Source organism: Chelonia mydas, chromosome 9, assembly GCF_015237465.2.
Source record: "Chelonia mydas isolate rCheMyd1 chromosome 9, rCheMyd1.pri.v2, whole genome shotgun sequence".
Taxonomy (NCBI): domain Eukaryota; kingdom Metazoa; phylum Chordata; order Testudines; family Cheloniidae; genus Chelonia; species Chelonia mydas.
In genome coordinates, this window is record NC_057855.1 from 76020867 (window position 1) to 76044154 (window position 23288).

Sequence of the window (23288 nt, forward strand, 5' to 3'; positions counted from 1 at the left end):
ATCAGCATTACGCTGGCCAAAGTCACTTTATTTCCCTATTTGTAAATGACAGATAACATTTTTCTATATTGCAAAGGTGAGATTAATTAACCCATGTTTGCACAGAGCGTTAAAGATTTTAAATGCTGAAGTATATACATTTATTACATGGGGAATGGTAGTGACCACAATATTTAGCTTTTCTAGCACTTTCCATTATAAAAAAAAAGTTTCCTTTAAAATATATTTTTTAAGAGCTCTAATAGTTACGTGGTTTGCAACAGTACTTTGAATTTTGGCAACAAGACAGTTCTGTCTTGTTCAAGACAGTTCAAGACAGTTCTGGAGTTAAAGAGGTGCCTTTTGCTCTCTCCATGAAAATCCAATCAGACTGAGCTGAGCTATAAGATGCTGAAAATCTCCATTTTCTGTCTGTGCTTTCCCAATAGCACTTGCTACAGACTGACTGCTAAAATAGCATAATATATTATCAGCATTGTGCATAGACTGCCTCCAAATCTCTCCTCAGCATATTACATGTAGCTGATCCTCCAGACAGGACACAAGCAAAGTGATGCTTCATCTTCTCCTCCCTGGTACTTTCCTCCATCAAAATATCCTTTGATCTAGGGGAAGGTGCAATGTGCTGGGAACCAGACCACCAGGGTTCATACATTCACCTCTCCTATTGTCTGATATTAGTTTATGTGCCTTTTACATCTCTTATTACTGAGGAAGACCTTATATCTTACTGAGAAGTTAAAGGTGTAGGCCACTTAGTCACACTACTTTCTGGAAACTCTGCCAAATGTTAGTATTTTTCTATGTGATCTGTAAAATGAGGAAACTCAGGCTTATTTGCGTTCATAGAAGGTAACATAACATGTGAAAATGTTGCTTTAAATGACATGTCCAGAATAGGGTTGCCAACTTTCTACTTGCACAAAACCGAACGTCCTTGCCTCCTGCCCCACCCCTCTTCAGAAGCTCCGCCCCTTCTCTGAGGCCCTGCCCCCACTCACTCAACACCCACCCACCCCCCTGGTTGCTCGCTCTCCCCACCCTCACTCACTCGTTCATTTTCACCGGGCTGGCTCAAGGGGTTGGGGTGCGGGAGGGAGTGAGGGCTTCATCTGGGGGCATAGGCTCTGGGATGGGTCTGGGGATGAGGGGTTTGGGGTGCAGAAGGGTGCTCTGGGCTGGGACTGAGGGGTTTGGAGGGTGGGAGGGGGATCAGGGCTGGGCTAGGGGTGTGGGCTCTTGTGTGGGGCCGGGGATGAGGGGTTCAGGCAATGTGGGGGTGAGGGCTCTGGCTGAGGGTGTGGGCTCTGGGATGGGGAAGAGGGGTTGGGGTGCAGGAAGGTTCTCTGGGCTGGGACTGAGGGGTTCTGAGGGAAGGAGGGGATCAGGGCTGGGGCAGGGGGTTAGGGTGCTGGAGGGGGTCAGGAGTGTAGGCTCTGGATGGTGCTTACCTCAAGCAGCTCCGGAAGCAGCGGCATGTCCCCCTTCCAGCTCTTACACAGAGGCGTGGCCAGGCGACTCTGCACACTGCCCTGACACTCCTGGCCAATGGGAGCTGTGGGGGTGGTGCTTGGGGGGGGGGGCACTGTGCAGAGCTTCCTGGCTGCCCCTACGCGTAGGAGCCGGAGAGGGGACATGCCACTGCTTCTGGGACCCACGTGGAGCCATGGCAGGCAGGGAACCTGCCTTAGCCCCCTGCGCCGCTGACCGGACTTTTAATACTCCGGTCAGTGGTCATGACTGGAGCCACCAGGGTCCCTTTTTGACTGGGCATTCTGGTTGAAAACCGGACACCTGGCAACCCTAGTCCAGAATCACACAGGAAGTTGTATGTGGTAAAAAACACGCTGATAGAACCTAGTTTCCTGGGTGACATTCAATCACCTTAACCATAAGACCATCCTTTCTCTTTCTGCAGTCTGTGCCTCTTTCACTACATGACCTTCAACTTATGAAACAAATGTGGTAGGAGTCCTATAGACAATAGCCACATTCACTATACAACTTGTGATACATTACTAACCACCATCCATCCTATTCACTGAATGAGGCAAAATGTAGAATGCTGAAAAATAGTATGTGATCATGTTTCACCTAGGAGGGTGGTGAAGCACCTAGGGAGGTGGTGGAATCTCCATCCTTAGAGGTTTTTAAGGCCCGGTTAGACAAAGCCCTGGCAGGGATGATTTAGTTGGTGTTGGTCCTGCTTTGAGCAGGGGGTTGGACTAGATGACCTCCAGTGGTCTCTTCCAACCCTAATATTTTATGAGTCTATGAATTCTATGATTCTATGTAACTAAAGACTATATCATAATATATACACATAATCAATATATACATAGATATACAAGCCACAGAATAAAAATTTAAACACTCTTCAGACAGGGATTAATCCTGGCAATATATGTATTATTGGCACACTACACTCAGTGGTATCCAATGTACATATTGCTAAATTAAAATTGATCTGTGCTTGTTCTATAGTCTAAAATGTTAAATTTCAATATTTGCAATTAAAATGGGAAAATTTAGAATAAAAAGCAATGTGTCTCAATTCTAAGGCAAAAACAAGCTCCCTATTCATAGTATGATATCTGCCCTTTATGTCATTAGAAGGTTCAAGAGAATGCCATGTCAAATGTCAAGTCACAAATCAATCATCACAAAAGGGGGTCTGAAATCCAGACAGACTTTTGCTTCCATTACTTGGACCTCATTTTCAAACAAACAAACTTAAGTTCCCTTTTACATTAGAATATTATTCTCATCTATTTCAAGCCATCTGTAATGTTAAAAAAACCCTAAAGTTTCCATACTAATTCTTTACACCATAGAGCTTTCTGATTTTCTACAATAAGCTTAGGTAGCAACACATGGAGATTTTGGAGATCCTAGCTGGAAATAATTAAATGAAACTAAAGATGACTGATGTAGTCATTTCTAATTATTCTCTGAATAATTGGTACTCACTTGCTAATTTATTAAGCTCCTTCATAGGCCCTTGACTTATGCATTGTTAGGGCTGCAGATTTGTCATAGCATTTTTTCTAAAATAAAAAAAAATCATGGAACAATCATGGTAAATGTAGTAAAAGTCATGGGATTAGTGATTGCTCTGTGATATTTGATAAAAAATGCCCAGACAAATGAGGGGGCAATGACCATCTGCAGCAGCACCCTACATGCTAGCACTGCAACCCTCATCTACTCTGGTGAGGCGAGGAGGCCCCGAGGCAGGAGGGGCTAAGAGTGTGCCTCCTCTGGCTCACCCCAGGCACGGGCAGTGGTTGCTCTTGTGTCCTGCAGGTGTGGGCCCAGCTACCTGCTCCAGACATTGCAAACTGGCATATGGGTCGCAGTGCCATTCGCTCAGGTTTGGCTCTGCTGCCCCTCCATCATGACCGGAGGAAGGAAGCAGGAAGTAGAGCCAGATCTGAGAGAGGAGTGCTGTGACCCTGTGTGCCCTGTCACAATGCACAGAGCCATGCCCAGCCCTGCAGACATAGGAGCCGTTGCTGCAGGGTGAACTTCCTCTCCAACTCTTCTCTCCAAATGGGTCCTCCCCTTTGCATTGGGCTGGCAACCCACCTAGAGCCTTCCTGCAGGAAGTCACAGACGGAGAAATCTTGCATCTGACTTTCTCTGCTCTGTGACAAGCCTGCAATCTTGTCAAGAGGCATCTCTCTCTCTCTCTACTGTAAGTCTCACTGGGCACTAGCATTCAGACTCTTACGGGCCTTTAAATCCAATTACATCCAATATAACATGAATAATACCTTATACCTGGAGGAGAAAGATCTTTATAATCTGATGCAGACTAGCCCAGAGACATGTAGTGTCACTTGCATTCAGAAGCTCGATTTCAGTCATTCTAGTTATTCCAAGAAAAGAAGAAATATCCATAATCTGGTAGCATCTCCTCCTCATAAAATATTGATCTTCAAGAAATACAGATGATTTAGGAACCAAATGTTTAAATAATCCTTTGATTTGTCATTTATTCCAATCATCTCATCCATACAGTGGACAGAAACGGACTTGGTATTTTATGTAGGTATAAAACAAATACATTTTATCTGTAACTTGGGAAGAGTATTGAGAAATAAACGGCACAGGACTCAAACACAGCACTGTTGTGTTACTGACCTGCACAGGAAAAGACACTAGGTTAAGAGGTTAAATTAGATATAAGGGAAGGATAAATTCCTTCCAGGAATTATTAGGTAAAATTCTATGCCCTGTGTTATGCAGGAGGTTAGACAAAATGACCAAAATGGCCCCTCCTGGCTTTAATATTTATGAATCTCAGAGAACTCTAGTAGATTAACATACTACAGATACATACTACATGTTACAGATAAAATCTGCTGAGTGACTTCCAGCTGAGATCAGCTCAGCACACCTCCTACTGGCTCAGCCACTGTAACTAAGATCAACTCAGCACAGGCCACCCATACTGAGAGCATGTCCAGCTACAAGAGGGGGTAAGAACTCCACTAACTTGGTTAAAATTGTGGAAGTGCCTAGCTATCAACTGGAAGATACGGATAAAACATAAGAAAAATTAAACTCTGATATCTATGCTTCCGTCCAAAATCTTCAAGATTAATAAAGTATGGTTTGTCTCTTTATAACATGAACTCCCACATATTTTTTCACAGCTGACAAGGTAAGAATATCTGATACAGAAGATAGCTCATATTGAAGTGGGGTCTGTAATTGCTATTATAGGATAAAGACCTATTTGGCACCCATGACTGTGTTTCTAACAGCCAGGATTACGATTTATTGTGCATGGGCTATAAACTCATTACACAGGTGTTGAAGCCAGTATAAGATTTCAAAAAGACTAAGATACTTCACCACGCAGGAATGTGTGATCCCCCTAGGGAGGTCACTCCACCCCAGATTTTACTTATTTCCCCCCCCCCACCTGCCTCAAACTGTATTACCTAAATTAGCATATATGGGGAAAAAACATTGCTCTCTAATAGAAGACCAAGCACTAGGACAGGGAAAGAAATCAGAAAACCCTGGATTTGAGCAAAGGGAATTGTGATCCCAGGTGCAATTTAAATGATTCCGGTCAACTTTTACCTGTTCATAGAGAAAAGCTCAAATCTAGTCTTCACAATTCCTGATATTTTATTTTGCTTCTACAAATATTAAATGGATCTTTATTGCAGTGACATGTTATAGAAGAAAGCAAAATTAGCATCCCGGATAAAAGCAGTTGGAAGTTGGGTGTAGAGGGCTTTGTTTTCCTTTAAAAAAAATAAGACACATTATTCTTATAAGAAAATTACTTCTAAAAAACTTATCTCAAAATGAGTGACACATAAAAGCAGCTGCAGCTACATGTCCATCTAACACAGCTCATTTACCCTCATAACACAACAAAGACTTTTCCTTTCTAAACAGCATATGACTAACCTGTTTAACTGTAAAGGTATCAGAGGTCAAGAATTTAATACGATTCAAAAAAGGATTAGATATTTAATGTGGATATTAGAAAATCCACAGTTATGATTGCAGGGGGAGCAATTTAAATCAAGGTGATTAAATTAACTTGATTTAAAATATAATTAATTTAAATCAGGTTAAGGTTTTGTAAAACTAATTTGAAAGTTTGTGCTACTGTAATTTAAGATTAAAATTTATTATAGACTAAATTATAAATGCTAAATGCTGTTTGTATTGCTACTACTAGTTGGGTATCCTTTTGAGTTTTATAAAACTGCTATAGGAAAAAAACAAACGCACTGAAAATTAAAACCCTTATCGGCAAACAAGCAAGTACACAGCTTACACAATTATGTAATTTTACTCAAGAAGAATCCCACTGACTTCAACTGGACTACTCCTGTGCTTAAAATTAAGCCTGTGCATAACTGTTTGTAGCACTGGGGCTAAAACTGTACTTTCATTAAAAGCATTCCTCTTAGTGGCATAGAAACTTTGTTATTTCAAAACAAAGTTGTTTCAGTGTTAACAATGAAAAATTTAGACTTTCCATACATTATCAAAGCTATCATGAGCTTTTTCTTGATCTGTTACGCTTTGGTAAATGAAATATTTCATTTACTTCTTCCCACTGCTACCATTTTTTCCTTCTAGACTTGCAAAAAGATTTATTTTAGGGAAAAATACACTTTCCCTTCAATATTAAATATTTTCGTTAATGATCACAGATGCACATTTCACCACAAGAAGCTGAAATAAAAGACTGCTAATAAGAACAGACCGTAATTTTATCATATGATCACAGCTGCTATTGAACACAGACTTGTTCTAAAACCAGATTAATAAAAATAGTTTTCATGCAGAAATGATGATATAAGAATAGGCTCTGCAGTATCTCCCACTACCCTAAGAGCTTAGCTCATACAATAGCCATATTCTATGGGGGTAAAAGGCATGACAGGATAAGTCAAACATATTAATGACCAATCCCATAACCCTTACTTGCACAAAAATAGTCCCATTTAAACTAGTGAGACTATTGCATGAGTAATGACTACTCATAGGGAGGTTAGAATGAAGTCAGTGCCTGGACAAAGTGAGAGAGTCTCAGCTCTACTCCACTAACTACGTTGCTCACAGGACATACTGGATGAAGGGAAGGGAAGGGCAGGCAAGGAGCGTGGCTAGAGTGTAATGTACTCTCGCAGTTCCCAGCTGGCATATAGCACTTTGGGAACCATAGCTAGCTGGTAAAGTTTAGAGCAGCCTGCAGGCTGTTGTATCCTGCACATGGGGACAGACACAGGCAGAGAATCAAGGAACAGTAGCCAACTCCCAGACAGTCTTGCTGCAGAATTAGCGTAGTGGGTGGAGAAATTATTGTGGGGAATCTAAAGTCAAAAGGATGGTTAATGTTTAGTTCTGAACATGGTGGGAGTATTAGTCAGTCAGTCAATCTCTCCTCAAATCCTGTTAAAAGTTCTGTCTGATGCACTCACAAGACTTCCTCTATTGGTTAACAGGTTCATTATTCCAATGGAACACAGCAAGAGGGGAAAGTTATAAACGGAGAGATAATCTGTATGTCTACACTTGGAGCTGGGGGTGTGATTCCAGTTCAAATAGACATACTTGTGCTAGCTCTCACAGAGCTCACATGCTCAAAACAGTAGCATCGCTGCAGTAGTATTGGCTGTGGTGAAGAGCAGCATAGGCTAGCCACCGTTTACCGACACCTGTGCTCCCACAACCACATTATTACTTTTAGTGCGCTAGCTCAATGGGACACAGCCTTATACAGCTAGGTCCAGTCCCATGAATGGCTTTGAATATCAGGATAGAGACCTTGAACTGGACATGGTATTCAGAAAGTACATTTGGTCACTACATAGCTGGACTGATTTGAACTGATCTGAAAAGTGAATAATGCCTTTTCCATTCACAGCCCCGAGACGTGATTAATGCATCAACACATAGCTCTTGAGCTCTATAACTTTTGGTGTCAGATGTACAGCTGCAAATATGAAACAGCCTTAACAGTGAGGGTGATCATTATGCCTCTAGCTAAACTTCTCTAGTCTTCTGCCATTTTATTTCTCTCCACAACAAAAGATATAATATTCATCACTATACTCTAGCAAAATTAAAAGATGCTCACCTCCCAACAGCTATATTGACAGCTACAATATGTGTATTGCTATTTATTAACTGATAAGATTTTGATGGATCAAAAAGGTCAACAGAGCTGAAAACAGCCCAAGTATCTTGAAAAGGTATTGACAGACAAAGCTGACAAGTCATCATCAGCATTTTAAGGATGAGTATGATATTGTGTGTAGGAGTTTGTGATATAAAGGTACACTTAACAAGTTATCACCATTTACATTTTGGAAACGCTTCATTTTGCCTGCATGTTAATGTTCCTCTCCTGCCATCCCCACAAACCAGCTTTCTGTATATGGACTAGACCTTGACTGCCTACATTATCTTGCTTCCTCTTGGTTTTATTTATATTTTAAATAAACACGACAAAGCATATTTGTTATACTGGCAATGATAAAATTATCGTCACTATTTTTCATAGGGTTATATTCTATAATATTTTTGAGTGGGTGGGCATGGCAACCTGTCACACAAGATAGAAACTGGTTGCAGCTCTTTTGATTCCCACCAGGAAAAGTAACTGTTCATGTATAGTGTCTGTTAGGGTTCCTTCCCCACTCTGAACTCTAAGGTACAGATGTGGGGACCCACATGCAAGACCCCCTAAGTTTATTTTTACAGCATAGGTTAAAAACTTTCCCAAGGCACAAATTCCACCTTGTCCTTGAACAGTGTGTTGCCACCACCAAGTGATTTTGACAAAGAATCCAGGAAAGGATCACTTGGAGTTCCTGTTCCCCAAAAATATCCCCCTAAGCCCTTACACCCCCTTTCCTGGGGAGGCTTGAGAATAATATCCTAACCAAGTAGTTACAAAGTGAACACAGACCCAAATCCCTGGATCTTTGGACACTGAAAAAAAAATCATTTATTTAAAAAAAAAAAAAAGAAAAGGTAAAAATCTCCTCTGTAAAATCAGGTTGGAAGATAACTTTACAGGATAAAAAAACATGCACAAAACACAGAGGAACCCCCTCTAGCCTTAGTTTCAACGTTACAACAAAACTGGGCTAAACCTCCCTCCAGCAAAAGGAAAATTCACAAGTTGAGAAAACAAAGATAAACTAATACGCCTTGCCTAGCTGTATTTACAATTTCTGTAATATGAGAGACTGGTTCAGAATGGTTTGGAGGACATGGATTGATGTCCAGTCCCTCTTAGTCCCAAGAGCGAATGAACACAGAAACAAAGAACCCAAAACAAAGCCTCTCCCACCCCCACAGATTTGAAAGTATCTTTTGTCCCCATTGGTTCCTTTGGTCAGGTACCCTTATGGTTATGACAGTGTCTCACTCTCCATAACTCTCCTCTAGTTTCCCACTCAGTATCATTATTACATGACATTCCTTAAGTATTTTCTAGGACTGGGAAACTGGGAATGAGTGACAGGGAATGGATCACTTGATGATTACCTGTTCTGTTAATTCTCTCTAGGGCACCTGGCATTGGCCACTGTCAGAAGACAGATACTGGCCTAGATGGACCTTTGGTCTGACCCAGTATGGCCATTCTTATGTTCAATGACCATTTACCAGGCCATCACAAAGCCTCATTTGGTAGCACCTTGCTTTAGAGTTGCAATAATCATTTTTAAAATGTTTCCCAATGGCAAATTTTCCCTTTGTAACTTGGCTGAATAGAGGAAAAGGGCAGACAGAAGTCATGCTGTCAGAAAAAAGTTTTCCTCCTAAACCAAACCCCATTAACATATTGGAATGGTAATAAGTCTATTTTTGTAAAAATGAAAAATAATGAGTTTTTAAAGTCCACATTTTCCCCAAGGAACAGAATCAGCAAACTGTCAAATCTTCTTCCAGTGCCTGAACTGGCATTTGTTTATGAAGCATCAGTAGTTCCCAATGAAGGGAACTAATAATGATGGCTGGTACTCTACTTACCTTAGGCCTAGTCTACAGTGGAGGGGGAAATCGATCTAAGATACGCAACTTCAGCTACGAGAATAGCATAGCTGAAGTCGACATATCTTAGATCGACTTAGAATCACTTACTTCATGTCCTCGTGGCGTGAGATCTACGGCCACCGCTCCCCCGTCCACTCCGCTTCCGCCTCTCGCCCTGGTGGAGTTCCGGAGTCGACAGTAGAGTGATCGGGGGATCGATCTATCGCGTCTACACTAGACGCGATAAATCGATACCCGATAGATCAATCGCTACCCGCCGATCCAGTTTGGTAGTGTAGACGTGGCCTTAGAATTATGGACCAGATGTAATGAAAATTGGGTCTTGACCTGAATAACAGCAGCTTCTTTTACTAAATTTTTCTCCACTGAACAGGCTACTGGGGTGCTAAACAGGTGCTGAATTGACATCCTTCATAAGGCAGTCAAAGATTGAGTGAACTGGCCCAGCCATCCTATTTGCAGTGGAAGACATCAAGGTTATTCAATTACTCTCTTCCTTGGAGACTTTGACTTCTAAAGAAATGATGAACCTAGCTATCCACTCCACAGAAAGAAAATCTCAAATCCTCAGATTGAAGGAAGTTAGCTTTCTTTGCTTCAGTACCTGTAGAAACATAGGGTATCCCTAAGGAGTATTCCAGTACCTAGGAACATTTCCTTTCTTATATAATTAACTGACAACTTCACAATATGTTTGAACTACACTGCGTACAACGTCACAATATGTTGAACAAATCACTATTATTTGTTCTGCATAATCCGGGGTCCGACATTACTTTATGTTTGAAACAGTTACCAAATCACAAAACTGTTCTGTATTCTTTAAAATCAAGAAAAATCACTGTAGGATGATAAAAATAAGGTCAAAAAGTGAAAAGAAAAGGGATAATCTAAAGGGGAGAGGGATGGAAGAGGGAGCACAGAGGCAGGAGCCCAAATAACCTGTAAAACATGCCTTACAGGGATGAGTCAGTTACACCTTTGTATATCCCAACAAAACAAAGAAGAACAAAATCACACATTCAGAAGAACTTATTTTCACTGCATTGACATGCAGAATCCTCGCTGGAAAGGCTGAACAGTAATGCTCTGGAATGTCATGAGAACACAATAGGAATTACCGAAGTAGTATAGCCTGCAGTTACTCACAGAAACTATTTTTGTTTTTTTAAAAAGAACCCGCATTCCAAAGTTTATAGAAATAAGAATAAGATACTTATATAAACATTTTCTCTAAAAAGGTACCACAAAAATAGGAAGCTTTTCTCAGGACATGAAACCAGATGTGCCACGAAGTTATTTTTGGACAGAAAATCTATGCATACCACAAACCTGATGCTGTGGTGTTCCAATGATTCTCAGGGTTTAGCCACCTACCTATCTCATTCTTTGAGTGTCTTAGACATAGCACATGTCCCCAAAAGGGGCACTTTATAGCACCAAAGATGTTCCACTGGAAACACAGTGAAAAGATTTCAAAAGGCTCCAACAGCACAAAGAGAAAAGTAGTAGAAAACAAGTTATACTCTGAAATGTGACTACATAAAAAGTGGCACGTCTATAAAACAGATATGCTTCCTATGTGTGTGTGTGATACTTGCTGACTTCAGTGACAACAGATTTTGCTTACTTTCCTCTTCTCTTATCCTTGCAGTGACAACACAAGTAATAGAATGAGAGCTGAGTCTGTGCAAATTCACTGAGGGGGTTTCACAGGTGTCACTGAAGACACAATTTAAAGATTGTACAGGTGTGACTAATTTAGCCTGCAGAACCTTTGTGAGGGAAAAAAAATGCAGCCAGACTCTCAGATCCAAGGCAAACTTCACAGGTATGCAATGAGAAATAACATTTTACTTGTAAAATGAGCGTGTTTGATATGGAAATCGTTGAGACAATAAACATGGAACCATAAAATGCCAGTTTAGAGTAACTTTTCAGAGTAGGTAGATAAAGCAGTAAGATTTGAAATGCACAAGTCATCTTTGAATCATCTGTAAACTAGACTAACAAATCAGTTTATGTAAATCAGGTATTTTGTCTCTAAATAAAACTTAAAGAGCCAAATGTGCCAGAGAACTTAAACAAAAACAGAACATAAAAACCCACCCCCCTAAAAAACCTCCCCTCTCCTCTACAGCACAATATCTCTAAGTACTTGAAAATAAGCACAAAACTAGTGCTCCTGCATTATTGCTTTTTCAGTATCATGATTAGATTCCCTTGTCCATTTTAAATGTCAGAGATTATTAATGTGAGAAAGACTGTTACCATAACTAACCTCTTTACAGACATTCTTCGCAGGCAATACAGTTGTTTTATTGTGTTCTGAAATACTGTGTCAGAGCTGTTGGTTTGGAACAGCTGTCTCTGTGTTAGTTTTGAGTGTACCAGATCAAAAATATATCCATGATAACATGGGATGCAACACTCTGAATAGATTGTAAAATATTTAATTTCCAGAGAAGAAGAGAGAACACAAAGAGTCATGTTTATGGAAAGAGATATTCAATATATTTAAGGCCTTTGTCTTTATAGGCTATTTTTAGTTTTTGTTATAAAATACAAGAAGTGAAAAACATGATTTGCTCTTTAACTTGCAGCAATACTACAAAATCTTGTCTGAAGATATAACCACATATATCATGGGCATTTCTATTGTTGGTATCTCCCACTGTCTGAATGTGTCATGGAGTACTACTGAGTTCATCTCCCATTCATGGTTGTATGGGAACTTGCGGCTGAGACGGTCTACTGTTATGTTCTGAACTACGGGTAGGTAAGCCGCTGATATTGTAACATTGTGGGAAATGCACCAGTTCCATGGTTTTAGTGCTTCGCACAAAGGGAGAGCAATCTGGCACCCTCGATGATTTCTGTACTACATGAATACTCTGTTGTCTGTCATGTCCCTTGTGTGTGTACCTCTGATCAGCAGAAGGAAGTGAGCACATGCATTCCTGACTACTCTGAGTTCGAGGAGGTTGATATGAAAACACATTTCTGTGGGTGACCACTTGCCTTATGTCATGAGTTTGTTGAGATGTTCTCTCCATCCTATGAGGGATGTACTGGTGGTGAGGAGGATTACTTGAGCTTGGTGGGCAATAACATGGGTTTGTCTAAGCTGTCTCTGTTTGGCCTGTAAGCCAAGCTGAACAATGAATAGAGACATCTCATGAAATTTGGCATGAGCTATCACAAATGTACCCACTGCCGTGTGCTCCAGCAGTTGGAAGCAGAGGTGAAAGTAAGCCGGTCCAGTCTGGCGTACCAGTAAGAAAGTGGCCGCCAGTATACAGACGACCGCACAGGCAGGGCCGCTGATGGGGCGGGGGGGGGGGGGGGGAGAGGGGGAGAAAGGAAGAGAAGGGGCAGCTGCCCTAGGGCCCGGTGATTTAAAAGGGCTCGGGGCTTCTGGCAGCAGCTGGAGCCCCTGGCCCTTTAAATCACCGCTGGAGCCCCAGGACCCTGGCCGCCCTGCGTACCGGTAAGTCCCTTAAGTTTCACCCCTGGTTGGAACGCAGTGTCTGGCTCATATATGAAGGCTTGTTTGCACGGTCTCCATAAGCATGGGAAAACTGAGGAATGTGTGTTGTGGAAGGAGTGCTCTCGTTTGGAGAGAATTGATTTTTGGATGTTGATTTGTAGGCCCAGGCTTCTGAATAAGTCCATAGTCCTATGGGTAACCCACAGAGCTTCGTCGAAGGAATGAGCCCTGAAGAGATAGTTGTCTAGACAGGGGTTGATCATGATCGCCTGGGAACAAAGATGAGCTGCCACTATGGAGAGGACCTTGGAGAATACTCTGGGAGTTGATGATAGCCCGAAGGGGCATACTCTGTACCGGTAATGGTAGTGTCCTAGGGTAAATCTGAGGAACTTTCTGTGGGATGCTAAGATTGAAATATGGAAATAAGTATCCTGAAGGTAGAGGGCTGAAAACCAGTCTCCCTGTTCCAGAGCTGGAATAATCTCTGCTAGAGTGACCATCTTGAATTTTTGAGCCTTGATGAGCTTGTGGAGTGCTCTGAGGTGTTCAGTATGGGTCTCCAAACCTCCCCCCCTTTTTTTTTCTTGGGCATTAGGAAGTAATGAAAGTAAAAACCTTTGCCTCATACTTGTTGAGATACTGGTTTTATGGCTTCTACACGGAGGTGATCTATGTCTTGTTGCAAGAGGCTCTTGTGAGAAGGGTCCCTGAAGAGGGACAGGATTGGGGGAGGGGGAGGAAGGTGAAATGAATAGAATATCCACTGTGGATGTTTTCTAGCACCCATTTGTCAGATGTTATCCATTCCCAGGTGCTGTGGAACAGAGCAAGATGGCATCCAAAGGGATGCGAAAGGTTGATTAGTGTCTGATGGCGTTAGAGGAAGTGGTCTGTCCGCACCCCGACCAATCCGTCAAAATGGATGTTTTGAAGTGGATGGTTGGGAAGAGGAAAGCTATCAGCCTGATAGTTTCTGCTTTGAGAATCTGGACCTTTTCATTTGTGGCACATAGAAGCGTTGAGTTTGATCACGTGCTGTGCACAATTTAAGTGAGGGCTGACAACTGTATTTTCTCTTCTGTCCAGGTGTATAAATCCCTAATGACAGAAGGGTAGCCCTGGAATCTCAGTGTGTGGAGGGATGCATCCATCTTTTCTGTGAACAATTTGGTGCCTTCGAAGGGAAGGTCCTCCACGGTTGACTGTACTTCATGAGGAAGTCAGATAAATGTAGTCAAGAGGCTCATAGCATCACAAATCCTGTGGAGATGGATCGTGCTGTAGTATTAGCTGTGTTGAGCATTGACTGAAGAAGTGCTGTCTTGGCCACCAGTTGTCTTTCATTGATAATAGCCTTAAACTGATCTCTGTGTGATTCCGGAAGCTGGTTGATAAAAAATTGAGTTTGGAGTAACTGAAGTAGTTATATTTTGCTGTTACTGCTTGGTAAGTCGTGATCCAGAATTGTAGTGCAGCAGAAGAATAAGCCTTTCTTCCAAAAAGGTTGAGGAGTTTCCAATCCCTATCACATAGCGTGGACTTCACCTGGTGTTGACAACTGCTGTAGTTCACTGCATCCGCAGATGATGAAATTAGGGGGTGGATGGGAGAAAAGAAATTCTGTGTTCTTGGCTGAGACATAGTATTTCTTATTGGCTTGCTTACAGGTTGGCACGACTGATGCAGGGGTCTTTCATATAAGCTTGGCTGGATCAAGGAGAACCTTATTGATGGAGAAGACTACTCTGGATGAAGAAAAGGACTGCAAAATGTCTGTCAGCTTATGGTGTGATTCTTTTACCTCCTCTAGAGGTAATTGCAGAGTGTCTGCCACCCTCTTAGCTAGGTCTTGAAAGAGTTTAAAGTCATATGGTGAGGATTACAAGATGTTGGTCAGTGGTGTGACCTTTTTGTCGAGGTAGGCCTCCTGTTCCTCCCTCGCCTCTTCAGGAGGTTCAGAGGCTTTGGATGCAGAGGCTGATGGAGTGCGCATTGTTGATTCATCGCAGACCATTCTAGACGTTTCAGAGGCGCAATGTCTATACATCTCCCATCGGTCCCAGTAAAGCCACTGGGATGGTGGGAAGTGTCTTGGTGGCTGGCACTCTGGTTGCCCATATCAGGATGGTCAAAGGCCCGGTGGACAGTATGGCTGTGGAGGCCCAGATTGGGAATGGGCACTATACGGTGCATGGAAGGAGTGATGGGAGACAAACTCCTCCTGCTCGCTATCCGACTCTCCACTGGAGAATGGAGGTGCATGGCACTGTACTGGAGCCATGGTACCGAATAGGGTAGACTCAGTTACATCGGATACCGTGAGGTCTTTTGGGAATCTGAACTCCTGTGGTGCCGTGGAAGTCAGTACCAGTTGTGGCTGCTGGTGCCAAGACAATGATACCAATGGGATCGGTGATGTAGGTCAGGCTAAATTCTCCGATACTGTTTGGTGTACTGTTGACATTATTGAAGCTGTTTCCCTTAGCAAGGGAGCCTTCCCCAAAGCATAGTCTATACTTATTTCTCCCAGTTGATACTGTTGCTTCGGTGCCTGTACCAATCCGGTCTTTAGGTGTATCACAGTGTTCCATTGGGACAGTACTGTGTGACCTCTGGGTACTGTGTTTGGATGGTTTCGGTGCCGTCAGTACCAATGATACCGAACATGCCGGGGTTCTTTTCCAGATGGTTCGGGGCTCGCTCTGGGGACTCACAGCTCTCTTTTTTTGAAGCCCTTTGTGAATGTCTCATGCCTTTAGATTCAATACCTTTTGATGTAGAGGACTGATGAAAATTCCTGTCTTCTGGGTGAATCTTGACACAGGTCTGAAGGAGGCTGGAGAGCTGCCTCCAGTAGAAGGAGTTTTAGTCTGAGCTCTCTGTCTTGTCAAGATTGCAGCTTCAGTTGCTGACAATACCATGTTTCTGGGGAATGTGCTTTTCTCCGAGGCGTTGGACACAAGAGGAATGTCCGTCCGTTACAGGGATGGCCTCTTTACAGGACGGGCACGTCTCTAAGCCCCGGTGAACTGGGGTTACCCTGCACTGGGGTAGTCCCTGGAGAAAGGGGAATACGTAGATGAAGGTTTGTTTGTTTCCTTTGTTTATTTTCCTTAAAAAAACAAACTCGAAACTAACAAATAAAGAAAGATTAGTAACTAATTAAATTCAAACAGAGTTAATGATCTGATGAACGCTCAGTGAATAGCTCGGTCTCTAGCCAGGGCTGGTTGAGAAGGAACTGATGGGGGTTTGCCCACGCATGTTGGTTAGTTCATGGCGGAGCACGAGGGGGAGACAGTGCATATGTGGGCCGCATGGACACTGCTACGAAAGATCTCTGATCAGCAGCGCAGGGACGCAAGCGTACCTACAGTGGAGCAACCACAGGGACACTACTCGAAGAAGAATCAGCCAATTAATGATGGCTTGATGATGGTCAGATGGTGCCAGCTGGCAATTTATATCAATGTAAAATGTTGTTGAGATAAATAAGATGTACATATTTGGTTAAATCCTGTTCTTCCCACCCTTCTCTTATTTGTCTTATTTGTCTTAGACTTTAAAGACTTTGGGACAGGAGCTGTGTAAACATGTGTTTTAAGTGCCTAGCTCAATGGTGTCTTTAATACGCCTACGTCTTCAAGACACGATAGTAATAATAAGATTAAACAATAAAAAAGGACACGACCAAAAAACCAATGAAAATATCATCTAAGAAGCCCACTTTATTTTTCAGCATACGATCATACAAATGGTTCTCCAAGAGATTTGGTTGTCCGTCAGTTATCAGTCTGCATTCATCCTTGTAAGAACCTGACAGCTGTGGTGAGTGAATAAAAACAGGATGCACTGTGAAAGGCATAAAATCTGAACATAAATTTTAAATGTTTCCTTCAGAATTAAGCGGTTACCAATACCACCGTTCTTTTCATTTTGACTTTTATTGGCAATATTTGCTTTAGAATGAAGCAGGCCCTTCAGGGTCTATTGGCAGTGTGATGCCTGGTCCTATAGGGAAACAGTTTAGATCCTACTGGCTGGTTCCTCACTTTCCAGGAGTCATAGACTGAAAAAGCTGTAGAGAGTGTGAAACTTGTATCTTTGAGCAACCTGCACCAAGAGGAGCATTTTACAATTCCTAGTTGGAAGAACAGCTTGGTCCAACAGGACTCCTTTGAGGGAGAATTCCAAGGAAAGTTCGTTTGAAAATATGAACATTGGTCTCGTCCTCCACCCCACCGGCTCCCAATTACATAAACTTGCTTCCAGCTAGGCGGGGGGGGAGGGGGGGGTGTAAGATGGGGGAGGAAGTAATCAAATGTTCTGTGCTCAACTAGGCTCCAATTCTGTGAATACTTTGTGTGAAATCCTAGCCCCATGAAGTCAATGGCAAAACTCCTATTGACTTTAATGGCCAAGATTTCACCCTCACCGCATATGTTCTTAACTTTAAGCAGTTGAATAGTCCCAACGAAATCACTCCCCTTGTGCCCCCAGCTCTTGGATAACTGCCAAATCTCCATATGCATCAATACTGCCATGTTCCAAAGCTCACTTTTTATCTTAAGTTGGACAGCTGCAGTATTGCCAAACTCATGGGATTTTAAACATAATGCATTTTGGGCCCTGTTTATTTGTAGTCTTATTTGAGCCTGGCAGGGTTCACATTTTCAGCCTTCCCAAGCACAGGGGCTAAAACCCTAGCTTTTTTTTCTCCCCTCTCAAATAAAAGTGATATTCTCTCCTAATCGTATGCCCTTAGGAGCTGGGGCTTTAAGTAAATGTCAAATATTGTGAGACTTAGAATTTTAATCACAAGAATTGGCAACACTCTGCCTGGCAGGGAAATTGTGATGTCTTTGATGCGAGTTGAGAAAATGAATCTTTGGTGAACCACTTGGTACAAATCTAATTCAAAAGCTGTCTCAAATAAAAAAAAAAAAGAAACTTCTAGTTTTCGGGAGTAGATTCTATTCAGAAACAGGGAAACCGTCAGTTTTCAAACCAAAGCTTTAGACTTTAAAGTAATGTCAATAATTTCTGGACTTTCCATATTACATGCTCCAGTATTAAGTCACAAGGCCAAAAAAAATCACACCCAAAATGACTAAAATTTTCACTGCTAATATTGACATTCCCTCAGAATAAAACTAAAGCAGAAATGTAGATTAATTTCTTTAAAGGAGCATTTAAAGACACCTGCAGTTGTTAAACTGCTAGATCAAATAATTCTTCCAAATATCAAACTTTTTGGCAAAGTTTCTTTAAAAGAAAAAGAGATCTGCCTTTGCCACAACATGAAACACTGAAATTGGGAACAGCTTGTTTCATTACAGACTGTTCTAAGCAGTAGAGCACATAACTTTATCCTTAGTAGGAATGCACCAGTCAAGGAGTCAAGATAAAAAAACTGCACACAAACCATAAAAAAAACACTACAGCCCCACTACAGAATTTTTTGTTTGGACTTCCTCTGGTCTGCTTTCCACTCAAGTCAATGAAGTCTTGAAGATTAATACAAATCTCTCTCATCTCTATATAAATAGATATTTTGGATATAGTGTTCTATATACACAAATATAAATAAGGCTGAAATTTTCAAAGCAGCTAAGGAGTAAGGTGTCAAACTTGCATTGAACTTCAATGGGCTTTTAGCACCTAACTCCCTTAGGCTCCTTTGAAAATCCCAGTTTAAATATTTTATGTATTTGACATACTCAGATTTGTTGCATTCCAAAAAAAGGTTTACATACACATGTTGCACTATTTGCACACAGTATCTACCAGTCTGCAGTGAACCATGGAATTTCTCATGCTGTTTAAGAATAGCAGATGAATCTACTAAAACGAGTAATTGATTTTTCCATTTTGTGACTGTACACTTTGTATGTACTTAATATCCCAAATCACTGCACACTAGAACTCACACTGATTTGAACTAAGCCCATAACTAGACACCAAACAATAAAGAATTCAGTGGGATTTTATTTTCTGGAATTTAAATCAACTTTAAGTACTTATATTGCCCCCATCACCTCAGTATTTGAATGCCATAGTTCATTTTTATGTTGACAACAGAGCTGCCCTTAACTCCCATCCAAGACAGCCCCCCAAGCTCATGCCATCTGATGGGCAAAACAACGCCACCTTAAAATTACGTTCTGTATTCACAGCATCTAATCTACAGCTTTATAGTCATTATTACATCCCCCCCTTTTAAAAAAAAACACCTTTCATCTGTTGCTATTTGAGGTCTGCCTCAAACACTCCTTCAGCAACTAGCAAATGAGATTAATTGAGTACTGACAATGGACAGAGTGTATAACGATAGTGACAAGGCATATTAGAAATAGCTCACCTGTAATTTCTGCATTTTAGAAAAAGAAAAGATTTTATAATTTAAGCCTAGTTATACCACAAGGGCACTAAAGCTTACTAAATTTGGTAGTATGAAAGGCTAAACAGTGAACTTCTTTACACTTGTGATCCTCACCTTTTGTCTCACAAGAAGTTTTAAAAAGATGGGGCCAAAAGGAATTCTGAAGCAAAATCATGGAGTACTTTGATCGCTCTATGACGGCTGCATGGTGCTGAATAAATGCTGATTTGCTCACAATAAAATGGGGCATTGTGTGTTACTGTCACATTGGATATGGATAATAAAGAAAATACTACTTCTCTCTTACAGAATTCAGAACAAATTACTCCAATGTAGTGTTACATGTTGTCCCTCAATTCAAGTTTGAAAATTTCAAGAATCCATGAGTGGGATGTATATGCACCTGCATGTGGGTGTGTAAGCCTAAATTTCCATAGAAGTAAAAACTTCAGGATAGGATGTGCAGTAACCAGATGATACCTACATGCCTTGCTGCCCACATGCCTATATACTACTCGGTTCAGGTATTTAAAACAATTAGCAAACAAAAACTATGTTTAGTGGCAATTAATGCTGCAGCAGGATACGTTCCATCTACCCCAGCATCCTAAAGGAAGGGAAATACGTGAAAAGACATGTGCATTCCTCTGCACCTTCATATTACCTCCAATACTATGGATAATACACTACACCACTCCATAAGGCTTTCACTTCCACCTCTAACAGATACCAAAAAGTAGTACATACCTCTAACTTCATCAAACCTTAACATCTCCTGCTTTCATATTGATTACAACAACAGATATAAAATTTGATTGTCACATATTCCATGCATTTTGGAAGTTATTCTTTCTTAATACTGCTGAGGTCACTATTAAGGTTTTGCACTAGAAAGCAAATTTGAAGAAGCTGGGGTACATACTGGGTTTGGTATTTATTGGAGATAGAAGTGAAAGCCTTATTGAACAACTAAGTGCATTATCAACAGGGATCCTAGTTTTCTGTGAATATAAAAACAAAATTCTCCAATAAAAACAAAAATCCACATTTTTCCATGAGAAAATGAAATGCTGAACTTTAGTTTCCCTAGCCACAATATACATATTTATCAGTTGAACACAATATTTTATTGTTATATAGTAGAAACTAGTTTCTCAAGCCTCCATTATCCAGCTCTCCGTATTAACTGAACCACCAGTGGCCTAGGGTTGACACTGGTGGGGCTCAGGTGGTCAGCCCTTGCCGGCTGGGGCATGGGTTGTCAGCCCCCTCCCCCACATCTTAAAATAAGGGATAGAAAGCTGTTTGCCAGTTCTCCTGATTATCTGAACTTTTGATTATGCAATCTGGCCCAGGCCCCAATTAGAGGGGAGAAATGGGATTCCAGTGTAAATTTAAAGCACATTTAAAAATCAACCACAAAAGTGGGAGGTTGTATAGATTGAATAAGTGACACTAGTATTGTCAGTAAAATGTAGTTAATATGTTCTTATTTTTTCACAAAATGCAAAAACGAAAAGATTCTTTGTAAAAAAGCAAATACCGCGTTTTTCCATGGCAAACGGATTTCTAGGATTCTTGGTTATCAATAGTGTTGTAGGTGATGATGAAATTATAAATTGCTCTATAGACAAATATTACTGATATTCTAGAAATCAGTACATGAGGAACAAATATGTGGACAAAAGACAGTCCTAGAGTTTTAGATGTCACACAAAAGGGACACAAAAGAAAAGAGAATTCAGTGAGAAATGCCAAAAGGGGTGATTTTTAAACTCCTATTAGTCTCTGTATCAATTTGTTTTCGATCAAACCATCACAGAATATAAACTTTGAGCACTATTTGTATTTTTGTTTTATTTTTTGTCATTTTAAAAATATTTTTATAAAACAAAGTTTACAGCACCTGTTAAAACTGGACTCTAACACAACTTTAACTATGGTACAGCTACTGCTGTGCCACAATATAAACAGTGTGATTGTTTCTAGTGAAGTTGTTCCATTTTCCCCCTTTTTTCCTTTAAATATCAGATATTTGAACAGTTCCTTATAAAACCATACTGGTAGTTTCTTATTTTTCTGAGGAATTTTACCCAGTGTCTGAATACCTAAGAATTTGCTTTCCTGAAATTTAATGCTCCTTTTGCAACATTAAGTGAATCCATTCCTTACTATGCTGAATTCAAAGATCCCTAGCAAAAATCTCATTTTGAGTTTCCCTCAGTCTTAGAGCTGCTCATGTTTTCCAGTGGGACAGTTTTCGACTGGAAAATGTTGATTCAATGAAAATCAAAGTGTTTGGTGGGAAGCGTCAATTCCGCCAAAGATTTCGAGGTAAATTCAGCCTGCTTGTCTGCAGGTTTCAGAGTGGTAGCCATGTTAGTTTGTAAAAACAAAAACAACAAGGAGTCCTTGTGGCACCTTAGAGATTAACAAATTTATTTGGGCATAAGCTTTCATGGGCTAGAATCCACTTCATCAGATGCATGGAGTGAAAAATACAGTAGCAGGTATATTTATACATAGAACATGAAAAGATGGGAGTTGTCGGGAGGGGAGGGGGGAACGGTCAGTCTAACGAGACAATTCAATTAACAGTAGAATACCAAGGGAGGAAAAATCACTTTTGTAGTGGTAATGAGGGTGGCCCATTTCAAACAGTTGACAAGAAGGTGTGAGTAACAGTAGGGGGAAATTAGTATGGTAAAATTAGGTTTTGTAATGACCCATCCACTCCCAGTCTTTATTCAGGCCTGATTTGATGGTGTCCAGTTTGCAAATTAATGCCAGTTCTTCAGTTTCACGTTGGAGTCTGTTTTTCAAGTTTTTGTTGTTGCTGAAGAATTGCCACTTTTAAGTCTGTTATTGAGTGATTAGGGAGGTTGAAGTGTTCTCCTACTGGTTTTTGAATGTTTTCATTCCTGATGTCAGATTTGTGGCCATTTATTCTTTTGCATAGAGTCTGTCCATTTAGGCCAATGTACATGGCAGAAGGGCATTGCTGGCACATGATGGCATATATCACATTGGTAGATGTGCAGATGAACGAGCCCCTGAGGGTGTGGCCGATGTGGTTAGGTCCTATGATGGTGTCCCTTGAATAGATATGTGGACAGAGTTGGCAACGGGGTTTGTTGCAGGGATTGGTTCCTGGGTTAGTATTTCTGTTGTGTGGTGTGTAGTAGCTGGTGAGTATTTGCTTCAGGTTGGGGAGCTGTCTGTAAGCGAGGACTGGCCTGTCTCCCAAGGTCTGTGAGAGTAAGGGATCACCCTTCAGAATAGGTTGTAGATCCTTGATGATGCGTTGGAGAGGTTTTAGTTGGGGGCTGTAGGTGACGGCTAGTGGTGTTCTTTTACTTTCTTTATTGGGCCTGTCTTGTAGTAGGTGACTTCTGGGTACCCTTCTGGCTCTGTCAATCTGTTTCTTAACTTCACCAGGTGGGTACTGTAGTTTTAAGAATGCTTGATAGAGATCCTGTAGCTGTTTGTCTCTGTCTGAGAGATTAGAGCAAATGCGGTTGTATCTTAGAGTTTGGCTGTAGACAATGGATCGTGTGATCTGGTCTGGATGAAAGCTGGAGGCACGTAGGTAAGTCTAGCGGTCAGTAGGTTTCCGGTATAGGGTGGTGTTTATGTGACTATCGCTTATTAGCACTGTAGTGTCTAGGAAGTGGATCTCTTGTGTGGACTGGTCCAAGCTGAGGTTGATGATGAGGTGGAAATTGTTGAAATCTTGGTGGAATTCCTCAAGGGCCTCCTTCCCATGGGTCCAGATGATGAAGAGGTCATCAGTGTAGCACAAGTAGAGTAGGGGCATTAGGGGATGAGAGCTGAGGAAGAGTTGTTCTAAGTCAGCCATAAAAA

General features: G+C 41.2%; 1 protein-coding gene across 4 annotated transcripts in view; it reads right to left on the reverse strand.

Annotated features, from left to right (window-relative positions):
- EDA (ectodysplasin A) overlaps nt 1-23288 on the reverse strand; it is a 183508-nt gene that overhangs the window by 76244 nt on the left and 83976 nt on the right. The window lies entirely within an intron of this gene.